This window comes from Martes martes (genome assembly GCF_963455335.1).
Source record: "Martes martes genome assembly, chromosome: 17".
In the NCBI taxonomy this organism is placed as follows: Eukaryota; Metazoa; Chordata; class Mammalia; order Carnivora; family Mustelidae; genus Martes; species Martes martes.
In genome coordinates, this window is record NC_137905.1 from 33,525,453 (window position 1) to 33,538,465 (window position 13,013).

Here is a 13,013-nt window from a genome sequence, read left to right on the forward strand (position 1 = left end):
TGTACCTGAATGTTTATAGCAGCCATGCCCACAATAGCCAAACTATGGAAAGAACCTAGATGTCCATCAACTGATGAATGGATAAAGAAGATGTGGTGTATGTATACAGTGGAATACTATGCAGCCATCAAAATCGAAATCTTGCCATTTGCAACGATGTGGATGGAACTAGAGGGTATTATGCTGAGTGAAATAAGTCAATCAGAGAAAGACAACTATCATATGATCTCACTGATATGAGGAATTTGAGAGGCAAGGCGGAGGGTCATGGGGGGCAGGGAGGGAAGAAATGAAACAAGATGGGACTGGGGAGGGAGACAAACCGTAAGAGACTCTTAATCTCAGGAAACAAATTGAGGGTTGCTGGGGGATAGGGGGATAGGTATAGGGTGGCTAGGTTATGGACAGTGAGGAGAGTATGTGCTATGATGAGTGCTGTCAATTGTGTAAGACTGATGAATCATAGACCTATGCCCCTGGGGCAAATAATACATTACATGTTAATAAAAAATAAATTAATAATAAAAAAAAGAAAAGGTGCATGGTACAGGGATGCCTGGGTGGCTCAGTCAGTTAGGTATCTGCTTTTGGATTGGGTCATGATCTCCGTGTCCTGGGATTGAGTCCTGCATTGGGCTCCTTGTTTGGTGGGGAGCTTGCTTCTCTCTCCCTCTCCCTCTGCGGCTCTCCCTGCTTGTTCTCTCTTTCTCTCTGACAAATAAATAAATAAAATCTTAAAAAAAAAAGAAAAAAAATACATGGTACATTGTGAAATGCTCAGGCTGTCTATAGCTGGTCTTGGAGTTTCCTCTGCATCTGGACTTCATTCCATCTTGCTTGAAGCCTAACCGGGTTAGGCTGTTGTCCTGGCCTGCCTCAGTGATTCTGAGGTTGCGTTGCTTAGGTCTGTGCTATGCACATTTGGTGATTCCATTAGTGAGGACTCTTTGGTTGCAAGTGACAGAAAACCAACTCAAATGGACCTGAGTCGGGGGGAAGGGGAGAAACAGCTATTTATTCACAAAACTGAGAAGTTTGAGGTTTAATCCTGGGTTAATCTCATCTCTCAGCTTTACTTTCACATTTTTTACTTCATTCTCAAGCATGCTATTCCCCTGTGGTGGTGGAGACATGTGCCCAGTAGCCTCAGGCTTGAGTTCTACTGGCATGGCAACCTGTTTGGGAAGAAGAGAGCCTCTTTCCCAGTAGTTCAAACTAAAGTCCCAAGATTGAATCCTATTGGACCACTATAGGTACCCCCTGCCTTTTGAAAGTTTGCATTATGCCACTTCGCTTTTTACAAAACACCTACCACACACCAAAAGAAATCGAGAGGAGTTTTGCTTTTACGAGAAAAGGTGAAAAGTGAAACTAGTGTTCAATACTTGTTTTCCAGCAAGCCATTACAGAGACAGCACAAACCCCAAGCAGCAAAGAGCTACACCACCAAGCTCCTTCCCTGGGAACTATACTCAATGTCCAGCTGCCACGGTTTCGAGCTGTGTCTGTGAGCATCTGTGTTTTATCTTGTTTTATTTTGTGTAGCCTTTAGCAAGCTGTGTCCTAAGGTTTCAGAAAAGCCTAAGAGATATTATTTTGGGGGTCTCGGAAGGTTCAAAAAGTTTTCCATATAAATTTATGGTAATTTTGTTTGTTTGTTTGTTTGTTTGTTTTGCTTTATCTCGTTTTGGCTTATGAAATGTTTCATAGGAACACTCCACCTTTGGACAGTGGGGGAAACCTGTATTGGTCACCTGTCTTGTCTGAACCAATCACCGTGGCCTAGAAAATAGAATATGCTTTCTGACTAGAGATGAGTGACATTTATTTCTCTGAAGCAGATTTTCAGGTCATCTGCCCCTATACCACATGTACTGAGTAATGTATGTGTGAAAGAGAAACACACAGAGAGAACACACACAGACACACACACAGACACACACAGACACACACACAGACACACACAGACACACACACACACAGAGGAGAGAGAAATTCTTCTAAGAAATTTGCTTAAATTAAACATGTTTTGAAGTTACAATGACCTGTAAGTCTCCAGAGGAAAGTAAATTTATTGACGAGGTAAACCAACCAGGAGACAGAGAGGAGTGTCAAGTGTCTAATAAAGCTGTCTCCTCACAGGTTGGCTTCAGTCCTGACAAACTTAAAGCTCCCTCTGGTACTTCTCTTCTTCCTCCTTTTAAATTGCTCTCTTCCTGGCTCTTTGATCTCTCTCTGCCTCTTTCCACCTCTCCCTCCTCTTCCTGTCAGGCTCCTGGGTAAAGACAGAAGAGAGACAGTCACGGCAGGTGTCCCCGCTTACTGGGCTGGTTTCTCCACAGGGCTTCTCCCTGTCCTTGGTGGACACCAAGACCTCCATGGAAATCTCTGGTATTAATCATGGAATGGTTTCCTGGCTTTCACCCACCCTCTGTCTAAGTCTCTGACACCACCTTTCTATATCAAGGTCTTGGGACTACTTACGGACCCCAGACTTAAAAACCTTTCCTTCACTCATCACTTTCTCCCAGTTACTATCTGAATGCTCTGTTCCCCTTGCAGAAAAGGTTTTCAAAGCAGTTATCTAGGGATGTCTGGGTGGCTCAGTCGGTTAAGTGACTGCCTTCTGCTCAGGTCATGATCCCAGGGTCCTGGGGTGGAGCCCCACATCAGACACTGCTCAGCAGGGAGACTGCTTCTCCCTCTGCCTGCCACTCCCCCTGTTTGTGTTCTCTCTTGCTCTCTCTGACAAGTAAATAAATAAGATCACTTATGCTATCAGTTCTTTCTTACCTCCTATTCTCTCTTAAACCCACGAGTGCTCAAAATTCCACCCCCACCACTCCACTGAAATGACTCTTGTCAAGGTTACCGATGAGCTGATGTTTCCTAAGCCAGTGTTTGCCTCTTCATGCCACCTAACCCAGTCTCTCCTTAAAATACCATTGATGATCGGAGGGATACAGTGGACTCCTCCATCCTTCTTAAAACACTTGGCTCCCTGGTGTGCCTTCGACCTTATCTGATATTTCCCCTTAGTCTGTTTGGCTGGCGCTTTGCACGGAAAGACTGCAGAGGTCAGTCCTTGCCTGTCTTCTCTATGGAAGTGCATCTCCCTAGATGTCCTTATTACCAACCATATGCTATGACTCCTGAATATAGATCTTAAACCTAGCATTCTTCCATGTACTTCACATTTGTATTTCTGAACACTGTGATTGTTTCTCCACGTGGATGTCTAACAGCCACAACCTGACTCACTTCTGAGTCCTCTCACATTAGTAAAGGGCATGAATATTTACCAATTTATCCCAGTTCCAAATGTGAATATAATTCAAGATTATTTTTCTTCTCCACCCTGTTTTTGATGCCTCCATGCACCAGCATGCTGTAGCAAATATCTAAAAATGTGGAAGTGGCTTTAGAATTAAGTACTGGACAGAATCTGGAGAAGTGTTGGTTTTTTTTTTCTTAATTTTTTTTTATTGTGATAAAATCTGCATAACATAAAATTTCCCATCTTAATGTTTTGTAAGTATACAGTCCTGTGTTATTAAATACATTCATGTTATGGGGCCGTCACCAACATCCATCTTTATAACTTTTTTCATTTTGTAAAACAGAAACTGTATCCCCATTAAACAATAACTTCCCATTCCTCTCCTCCACCCCAGCCCCTGATAACCACCATTCTACCTTCTGTCTCAAGGATCTTGATTATTCTAAGTACCTCTGATAAATAGAATCATACAGTATTTGCACTGTTTTTTTGTTTTTTTTGTGTGTGTGTGTTTTTTTGTGACTGGCTTATTTCACTTAGCATAATGTCCTCAAGGTTCATCCATGTTACAGCATGTGTCAGAATTTCCTTCCGTTTTAAGGTCGAATAATATTTCATTGTATGTATGTATCATGTTTTGCTTATCAGTTGGACACTTAGGTTGCTTCTGCATTTTAGCTGTTGTGAAAAATGCTGCGATGAACATGGGTGTACAAATATCTCTCAAAGATTTAGCTTTCAGTTCTTTTGGGAATATACTTAGAAGTAGAATTGCTGGATCATATGATAATTCTATTTTTATTGTTTTGGGGAACTGCCACACTTTTCCACAGCAACTGCAATATTTTACATTTCTATAGACGATACGTAAGGGGTCTGATTTCTCCACATCCTCACCGTTTTTTGTTTGCTTGTTTGTCTTTTTTTTTTTTTTTTTTTTTACAATAACCACCCTGTTGAGTGTGGGGTGGTATCTCACTGTAGTTTTGATTTGTATTTCCCTGGTGATTAGTGATGTTGAGCATATTTTTATGTGCTTAGTGGTCATTGGTGTAGGTTTCTTTTGGAGGAATGTTTGTTTAAATCTTTTGCTCATTTTTGTATTGTTTTGTTGTTACTGTTGTTGTTGAGTTTTAGGGGCCATCTATATGTTTTGGGTATTAATCCCTAATTAGATATATAATTTGCAAATATTTTCTCCCATTCTGTGGGTTGTCTTTTTCATCGGTTGACAGTGTCTTTTGAGGCACAATATTTTAAAATTTTCATAAAGTCCAATTTGTCTATTTTTCTTTTGTTTTCTGTGCCTTGGTATCATATCCAAATCTAATGTCGCGAAGCTTTGGTTCCATGTTTTGTTTCTTCTGAGAGCTTTATTTTTTAGGTCTTATGTCCATTTTGAGTTAATTTTTGTACATGGTGTTAGGTAAGGGCTTAACTTCATTATTTTGCATGTGGACATCCAGTTTTCTCAGCATCATTTGTTGAAGAGAGCTTTTTTCCCCCATTTAATATTCTTGGTACCCTTGTCAAAAATCATTTGGCTGTATAAACAAGGGTCTCTTTCTGGGCTCTCTAGTCTCTTCTATTGGTCTGTATGTTCTTTTTTATGCTAGTACCACACTCTTTTCTTTCTTTCTTTTTTTTTTTTGAAGTTTTTTTAAAATGAGAAATTCTTTATTTAAATTCAATTTAATTCAACACATATTGTATTATTGGTAACCTGGGTAGAATTGAGTGATTCATCAGTTGCATATAACACCAATGCTCATTACATCAAGTGCCCTTTTTAATGCCCATCACCCAATTACCTCTTCCTGCCCCCAGCCTACCTATTCTCCAGCAGGGCAGTTTGTTCCCCAGAGTCCAGCATCTCTTATGGTTTGCCTCCCTCTCTATTTTCATCTTATTTTATTTATTTTATTTTATTTTTCCTGATTATTGTAGTACTGAAGTAAGTTTTGAAATCCACATGCATGAGTCCATCAAGTTTGTTCTCCTTTTTCAAGATTGTTTTGGATATTTGGGGTTCCTTGACATTGCATATAAATTTTAGGGTGGGTTTATATATTTCTGCAAAAAAAAAGTCTTTGGGGTTTTAATAGTGATTACACTGTATCTATGGCCAATTTGGGTACCATTAACAATTTAACAATATTAAATTGTCAATCCATGAACATAGGATGTGTTTCCACTAATTTATTTCTTCTTTTTTAAAAAATGAAGCATAATTAACATACAGTGTTATATTAGTTGGTGTACAACATAGTGATTCAACCTTTGTATATACTGCAAAAGGATCACCTCAATGGGCTTCAGTGGGCCTGGTTACAATCTAACACCATACATAGTTAATGCGATATTTTTGAGTATTCCTCATGCTGGATGTTGTATCCCTATGACTTATTTACTTTTATTCCTGGAAGTTTATAATTCTTGATCCCCTTCACCCATTTCGCCCCCTTAACCCCCTTCCTTTCTGGTAACCACCAATATGTTCTATGTATCTATGAGACTGGACTTTTTTTTTTTTTTTTTGCTTCTGTTTGTTTGTTTGTTTTAGATTCCAAATATGATTGATATATGATGTTTGTCTTCACTTAGCATAATGCCCTCAAGGTCCAACCATGTTGTTGCAAATAGTAAGATTTCATTCTTTTAAATGGTTCATATAGGTCAGTAATATCCCATTGTGTCTGTGTGTGTGTGTGTGTGTGTGTGTGTGTGTGTGTATCACATCACATCTTTCTTACCCATTTATCCATCAATGGACACTTGGGTTGTTTCCATTATCTTGGCTGTTGTACATAATGATGCAATGAACATAGGAATGCATGTATCTTTTCAAATCTGTGTTTTCATATTTTTCAGACAGATACTCAGAAGTGGAATCACTAGATCATATGCTAGTTCTATTTTTCATTTTTTGAGAAACCTCCATACTGTTTCCCATTGTGGCTGTACCAATTTACATTCCCACTAACAATGCAAAGTGTCCTCTTTTCTCCACATCCTCGCCAACACTTGTTATTTTTTCTCTTGCTGCTAATAGCCATTCGGACAGATGTAAGATGATATCTCATTATGGTTTTGATTTGCATTTCCCTGATAATTAGTAATGTTGGACAAATTTTCACGTGTCTGTTGGCCATCTGTATGTCTTCTGTGGAAAAACGTTTATTCAGAAACTTTGCCCATTTTTAAATTGGATTATTTCATTTTTTGTTTTGAGTTGTGTGAGTTCTTTATATATTTTACATATAACCCCTTACTGGATATGTCTTCTCCCATTTAGCGGGTTGCCACTTCATTTTGTTGATGGTTTCCCTCGTTCTGCAGAAGATTCTTAGTTTGATGAGGTCCCATTTGTTTGTTTTTGTTTTCGTTGCCCTTTCTGTTGGAGTCAGATAAACAAACAAACACATTGCTGAGACCAATGTCAAAGACCTTAATGCTTATATTTTCTTTTATGAGTTTAATGGTTTCAGGTGTTACATTCATGTCTTTAATACATTTTGAGTACATTTTTGTATGTGGTTTGAGATACTGATCCAGATTCATTCTTCTGTATGTAACTGTCCAGTTTTCCTAACATCATTTAAAGAGATTATCCTTTCTCCATTGTATATTCTTGCCTCCTTTGTCAAATTAATTGACCATATATGAGTGGGTTTATTCTGCACTCTCTATCCTATTCCTTGGATCTATGTGTCTCTTATGTCAACACAATATTGTTTAGATTACAATAGCTTTGTAGTATAGTTTGAAATTGGGAAGCATGATACTTCTGACTTTGTCCTTTTCCAAGATTGTTTTGGCTGTTAGTCTCCTGTGGTTCCATATAAATTTTAGGATCGTTTGCTCTAGCTCTGTGGAAAATGTCTTTGGTATTTTGAAAGGGATTGATTGCATTGAATCTCTAAGTGGCTTTGGGTAGTTTGGACATTTTAATAGTATTAATTCTTCCAATCCATGAGCACAGAATATCTTTCCATTTATTTGTGTCTTCAGTTTCTTTCATCAATGTCTTACTGTTTTTAATGAACAAACTTTAACTTTCTTGGTTAAATGTATTCCTAGGTATTTTATTCCTTTTAATGAAAATAATACCTGATTATTTTCTTGATTTCTCTTTCAGATAATTTGTTGTTGGTATACAGAAATACAACAGATTTTTTCATGTTAATTTTGTATCCTGCAACTTTACTGAATTCATTTATTAATTCTAACAGTTTTTTATTTGTGTGGAGTCTTCAAGGTTTTCTTTCTATATATCATGTCATCTTCAAATAGTGACGGTTTTACCTCTTCCTTTCCAATTTGAATGCCTTTTATTTCTTTTTCTTGCCTAGTTATTCTGGATAGAGCTTCCAACACTAAGTTGAATAGAAGTGGTGAAAGAAGATGTGGTATATATGTACAATGGAATACTATGTAGCCATCAAAAAATGAAATCTTGCCATTTGCAATGATGTGGATGGAACTAGAGGGTATTATGCTGAGTGAAATAAGTCAATCAGAGAAAGACAATTATCATATGATTTCCCTGATATAAGGAATTTGAGAGGTAGGGTGGGGGTCTTGAGGGGTGGGGAAGGAAAAAATGAAACAAGATGGGATTGGGAGGGAGACAAACCATAAGGGACTCTTAATCTCATGAAACAAACTGAGGGTTGCTGGGCGGTGGGAGGTAGGGGTAGGGTGGCTGGGTCATGGACATTGGGGAGAGTATGTGCTATGGTGAGTGCTATGAAATGTGTAAGCCTGATGATTCACAAACCTGTACCCCTGGGGTAAATAATACATTATATGTTAATTTAAAAAAAGAATAACAGTGGTGAGAGTGGGCATCCTTGTCTTGTTCCTGATTAAGATGAACTTTTAGGAAAAGCTTTCAGTCTTTCACCATTGAGTATGATGTTCCTTGGGGGTTTCTCATAATGGCTTTTATTGTATTGCTTTTTTCTTTTTAAAAAAATACTTTATTTATTTGAGAGAGAGAGAAAAAGCAGAGTGAACAAGAGAGAGCATGAGCAGTGGGGAGGGGCAGAGGGAAAGGAGGCTCTTTGCTCAGCAGGGAGCCTGATGTGGGGCTTGATACCAGGACACCAGGATCATGATGATCAGATGCTTAATCAACTGAGCCACCCAGATGCTTCTGTTTATTTGTTTATTTTTCTATTCTTAGTTTTTTTAGTGTATTTGCCATGAGCAGGTGTTGGGTTTTGTCAAATGTTTTTTCTGCATTAATTATGATAATCATCTGTTCTTTTTGCTTCATTCTGTTAATGTGGTGTATTACACTGATTAATTTTTGTATGTTGAACTATCTTTGCACTCCAGGAGTAAATTCCACATGGTCATGGTGTATAGTCCTTTTAATATGTTGCTGAATTCAGTTTGCTAGTATTTTGTTTAGGATTATTAAATTAATGTTTGTAAGTCATATTGGGTCTGTAGTTTTCTTTTCTTCTAGTGCCTTTGTCTGGCTGTGGTATTAATTAATGCTGGCCTTATCGACCGAGTTAGGAAGTGTACCCTCCTCATTTTTTCAGAAAATTTTAGAGGAATTGGTATAAGTTCTTTAAATGTTTGACAGAATCTCTAGTGAAGCCATCAAATCCAGGGCTTTTCTTTGTCATGAGATTTTTGATTACCGATTCAACCTCTTTACTGGTTAGAAGTCTACTCCAATTTTCTATTTCTTCATGATTTAGTCTTGGTGGATTTTATGTTTCTAGGAATGTGTCCATCTCATCAGGTTATCCAAATTGTTGACATAGTATTCCAAATTGTTCATAGTATCCTCATAATCCTTTCTATTTCTGTAGAATTGGTAGTAATGTTCCCACTTTTATTTCTGAGTGTAGTAATTTGGGTCCTCTCTTTTGTTTCTAGTCCACTTACTTAAAGGGTTGTCAATTTTGTTGAACTTTTCAAAGAACCAACTTTGGATTTCATTGATTTTTCTGTATTGTTTTTCTATTTCTTAGTTCATTTATCTCTGCTCCAATCTACACTTTCCTTGCTTCTGATAGCTTTGAGTTTAGTTTGTTCTTCTTTTTCTAGTTCCTTGCATTGTAAAGTTAGGCTGCTTATTTGAGATCTTTCCTATTTTTTCTTGTAAGCATTTTTAGCTGCACATTTCCCCCTTAGCAGCACTTTTACTGTGTCTCATAAGCTTCGATATGTTGTTTTCATTTTCATTGCCTCTAAGTATTTTCTAATTTCCCTTGTGACTTAGTCTTTGATTTATTGCATTACTGTCTTTTTTTGTGTGTTTAGTTGATTTTTTGGTAGTGAAATGCTTAAATTCTTTTCTCGTTTCCTTTGTGTATATTCTCTAGCTATTATTTTTGTGGTTATCATGGAGATTACATTTAACCTGCTACAGTTAAAACACTCTAATTTGAATTCATATCAGCTTAACTTCAATAAATTCTGCTCCTTTACAGCTTCATCCCCACCTCTTCCCGTGTGAATGTCACAAAATTCCATCTTTATACATTGTGTGCCTTAAAAATTACTAATAATTCTTTTAAATGCATTAGTCAGGTCTCTTAAAATATGTAGAAACAAGATTTGGTAGGTGGAAACCAAAGTTACAATAATACTAACTTATAGGTTAATAATTGTGTTTTTTTTCTTTAAATGTATTAATCCCTTAAATCCTGCAGAAAACAAAAAGAACAGTTACAGAGCATTCTTACAATAACACTAGCTTTTGTAAGCTGATGTGTTTACCTTTACTGGTATTTTTGTTTCTCTGTAAAGCTTCTAGTTACCGTCTAGTGTTCTTTCATTGCACCTTGCAAAACTTCCTTATCATTTCCTACAGGGCAGGTCTTGTGGTGACAAACTCTCAGCTTTTGTTTTTCTGGGAATGACTTAATTTCCTCCTCACTTTTGAAGGACCATTTTGCTGGATATAAGATTCTTGTTTGACAGTTTTTCTTTTCTTTTAGTACTTTAAATATATCTGCTCACTGTCTTCTGGCCTCCAAAATTTCTGATGAGAAATCTGTTGACTTTCTTATTGAATATCTCTTATATGTGATGACAATCTTCTTTTTTGCTGCTTTCAAGATTCTCAGTTTGTCTTTGGCTAGAAAATTTGATGATAATGTGTCTCAGTGTGGATTTCTTTGAGTCTGTCTTACTCAGAGTTTAGTGAACTCTTCAGATGTTTATGTTCATGGCTTTCCAAAATTTAGGAAGTTTTCAGCTATTATTTCTTCAAATATTCTCTCTGGCTCCTTTTCCTCTCCTCCTTCTGGGACTCTCACCGTGCATATGTTTGTCCATTTGATGTGGTTTCATGGGTCCCTAGGTGTTGTTCACTTTTTTCAATCTATTTTCTTTCTATTTCTGAGCCTTGATATTTTCCATTATTCTATATTTCAGTTTGCTGATTCGTCTTCCTGCTGAAATCTGCTTTTGAATCATGCTAGTAAATTTTTCATTTCAGTTATTGTACTTCTCAAGTCCAGAATTTCTTTTTTTGTTTCCTTTTAGATTTTGATTTCCATTTTGCTCATAGAACATTTTCTTGACTTTCTCCGTATCTTCCATTAGTTCTTTGAACATCTTTATGACTGCTGCTTTAAAATCCTTGTCTAGAATACCTGCCATTAGGCCTTTTTCAGGGCCCCTTTTGAATGGGTCATACTTTTCTGTTTCTTTGTAGGCCTTGTGATTTTTTATTGAAAACTGGGGATTTGAATCTAATAATATGGTATCTCTGGAAATCAGAATATTCTCTGTCCTCAGAGTTTGCTTTATTGTTTTTTTTCCCTGTTTCTTTTGATTGTTATAGCTGTCAGTATGGGAAGGCTCAGCCTGGGGTGTAAACTTAAGGTCTTCTCAGGTCTTTTCTGAAACTTTCCTTAGGCATGTGTGATCACTTTCTAATTTTTCTGATAAATACAGTTATTTTTGAATGTCCTAGTCTTTGATGGCTGGCTCTTAAATGGAAGAAAGGAGAAAAATGAAAAGAGGATAAGGACATTAGCCTTTTAAGCCTTTTGGAATTCACTTCAACCAAATGGGGAGGGACTTGGCACAATGCAGGGAGGTGCAAAAAATGATGGCCACCCTCCTTTGTCTGCACCTCTGTGATAAGAAGCAGTAATCAGGATTCAGAGTATAGATCCCCAATTTTTGGAAGACAGGATTTTTTTTTAACCTACCCTAGCTCCCACAGGTTGGTTGTGAGCTGCTTTAGGGACATGTACACAGCTACCTAGCATGGGCTTGAGGTGGGTGATGGGTAGAGGCTACTGAGCTAATTGCTGAAATTGTCTGAAATTAACAGCAATTAACCATCTAAATCTTCCCTTGGGCATTGCAAGCCTTCAGTAGACTCCAGAATTCCAACATAGTTACATGGGACAGATTCTGCCATTGCAATTGTCATCTAGGTGGGGAGACATATTTACTATTTTCCCAGGATCCTCTGAGGTTGGAAGAGTTTTGAGGCTCATGATAGAAAAATCTAGATCGTCTTGAAGAGACTGTTGCTAAAAATGTAAATGATCAACTTGCTTCTGGTGAAGTCTCAGATGGAAATGAGAAACGTGTTATTGGAAAGTGGGGGAGAGGTGATCTTTGGTATAAAATATCAGAGAACTTGACTTGGGTGAATCATGTTCTGCTGCTTTGTGAAAATTAGAACTTGCAGGTGATGAACTTGGATATTAAGCTGAAGAGATTTTAAGCAAAGTGTTGAAAGTATGACCTGGTTTCTCCTTGCTGCTTATAGGAAAATGTGAGAGAAAAGGAATAAATTGCAGAAGGAATTGTTAGCCAAAAATGAATGAGAATTTGATGATCTGGAAAATAATCAGCCTATCCTTATTACAAAAAATGAGAATGCATGCTCTGGAGAGAACAGTCATGTGACTGGACAACCACTGGCTAAAGAGATTATATGTGCGGCTTGTAGATTCTGTCAACCATCTCAGCAGAAATTAGGTTTCAGCTCAAATATCACCTCCTCAGAGAGGGCTTCCTGGACCACTATGTATTTTTCACCTTATTTTACAGATGGGAAGAGAAAGATTGAGGAAATTGAACAGTATGTCTAAGGCCGTGCTGCTGGAAAGTGCACTGGAACTCGGGATGAGGAGGCAGGGTTCTAGCCCCCTGGCTCCAGGCTTTCTCTACTTGAATACACTGAGTAGAAATATAAGAATTAGTTTCACTCAACCTGAGAAAGGAAGGTTTACTTAAGCTTCTTCTCGTCTGTCTCTCTCACTAGGGAAGGCTGCCCGACTCTGAGCCAAGCCAGTGGGATGCTGTTTGCATTCCTCCTCCATCCATCTTGGTTTGATTATGATGTGACGAGCAGCTGGCTCTTGAAAGATTACAACTCAGCTTGGGCAAGTGAGATGGAGAGCGCAGTGGAGCATTCTGAGTGTCAGCCAGACATTAAAAGAAGAAGAAAGTAAAAAACCAAAACCGCCTCTGAAATGGAGGTGGCCAGCACCATTCTCATTTTGACATGAAGGCAGACCCAACCCCAAACTCCAAAAATGGCTTAGACACAACCTGCTGGGCCACCTGAAAATCATCTCTCTCCCCAGGACACTGGCTGGTTTCCTTGCGCTTCTAACAGCAAAGCAGAGGACTCTCTCAACAACCTTCCAGTCACTGCCAAGCCTGGACCAATCACTACACCAGCACAGGCTTGAGACAACTCTTCTGTTCCCCCTCTTCCACCTTTTGATTCCTC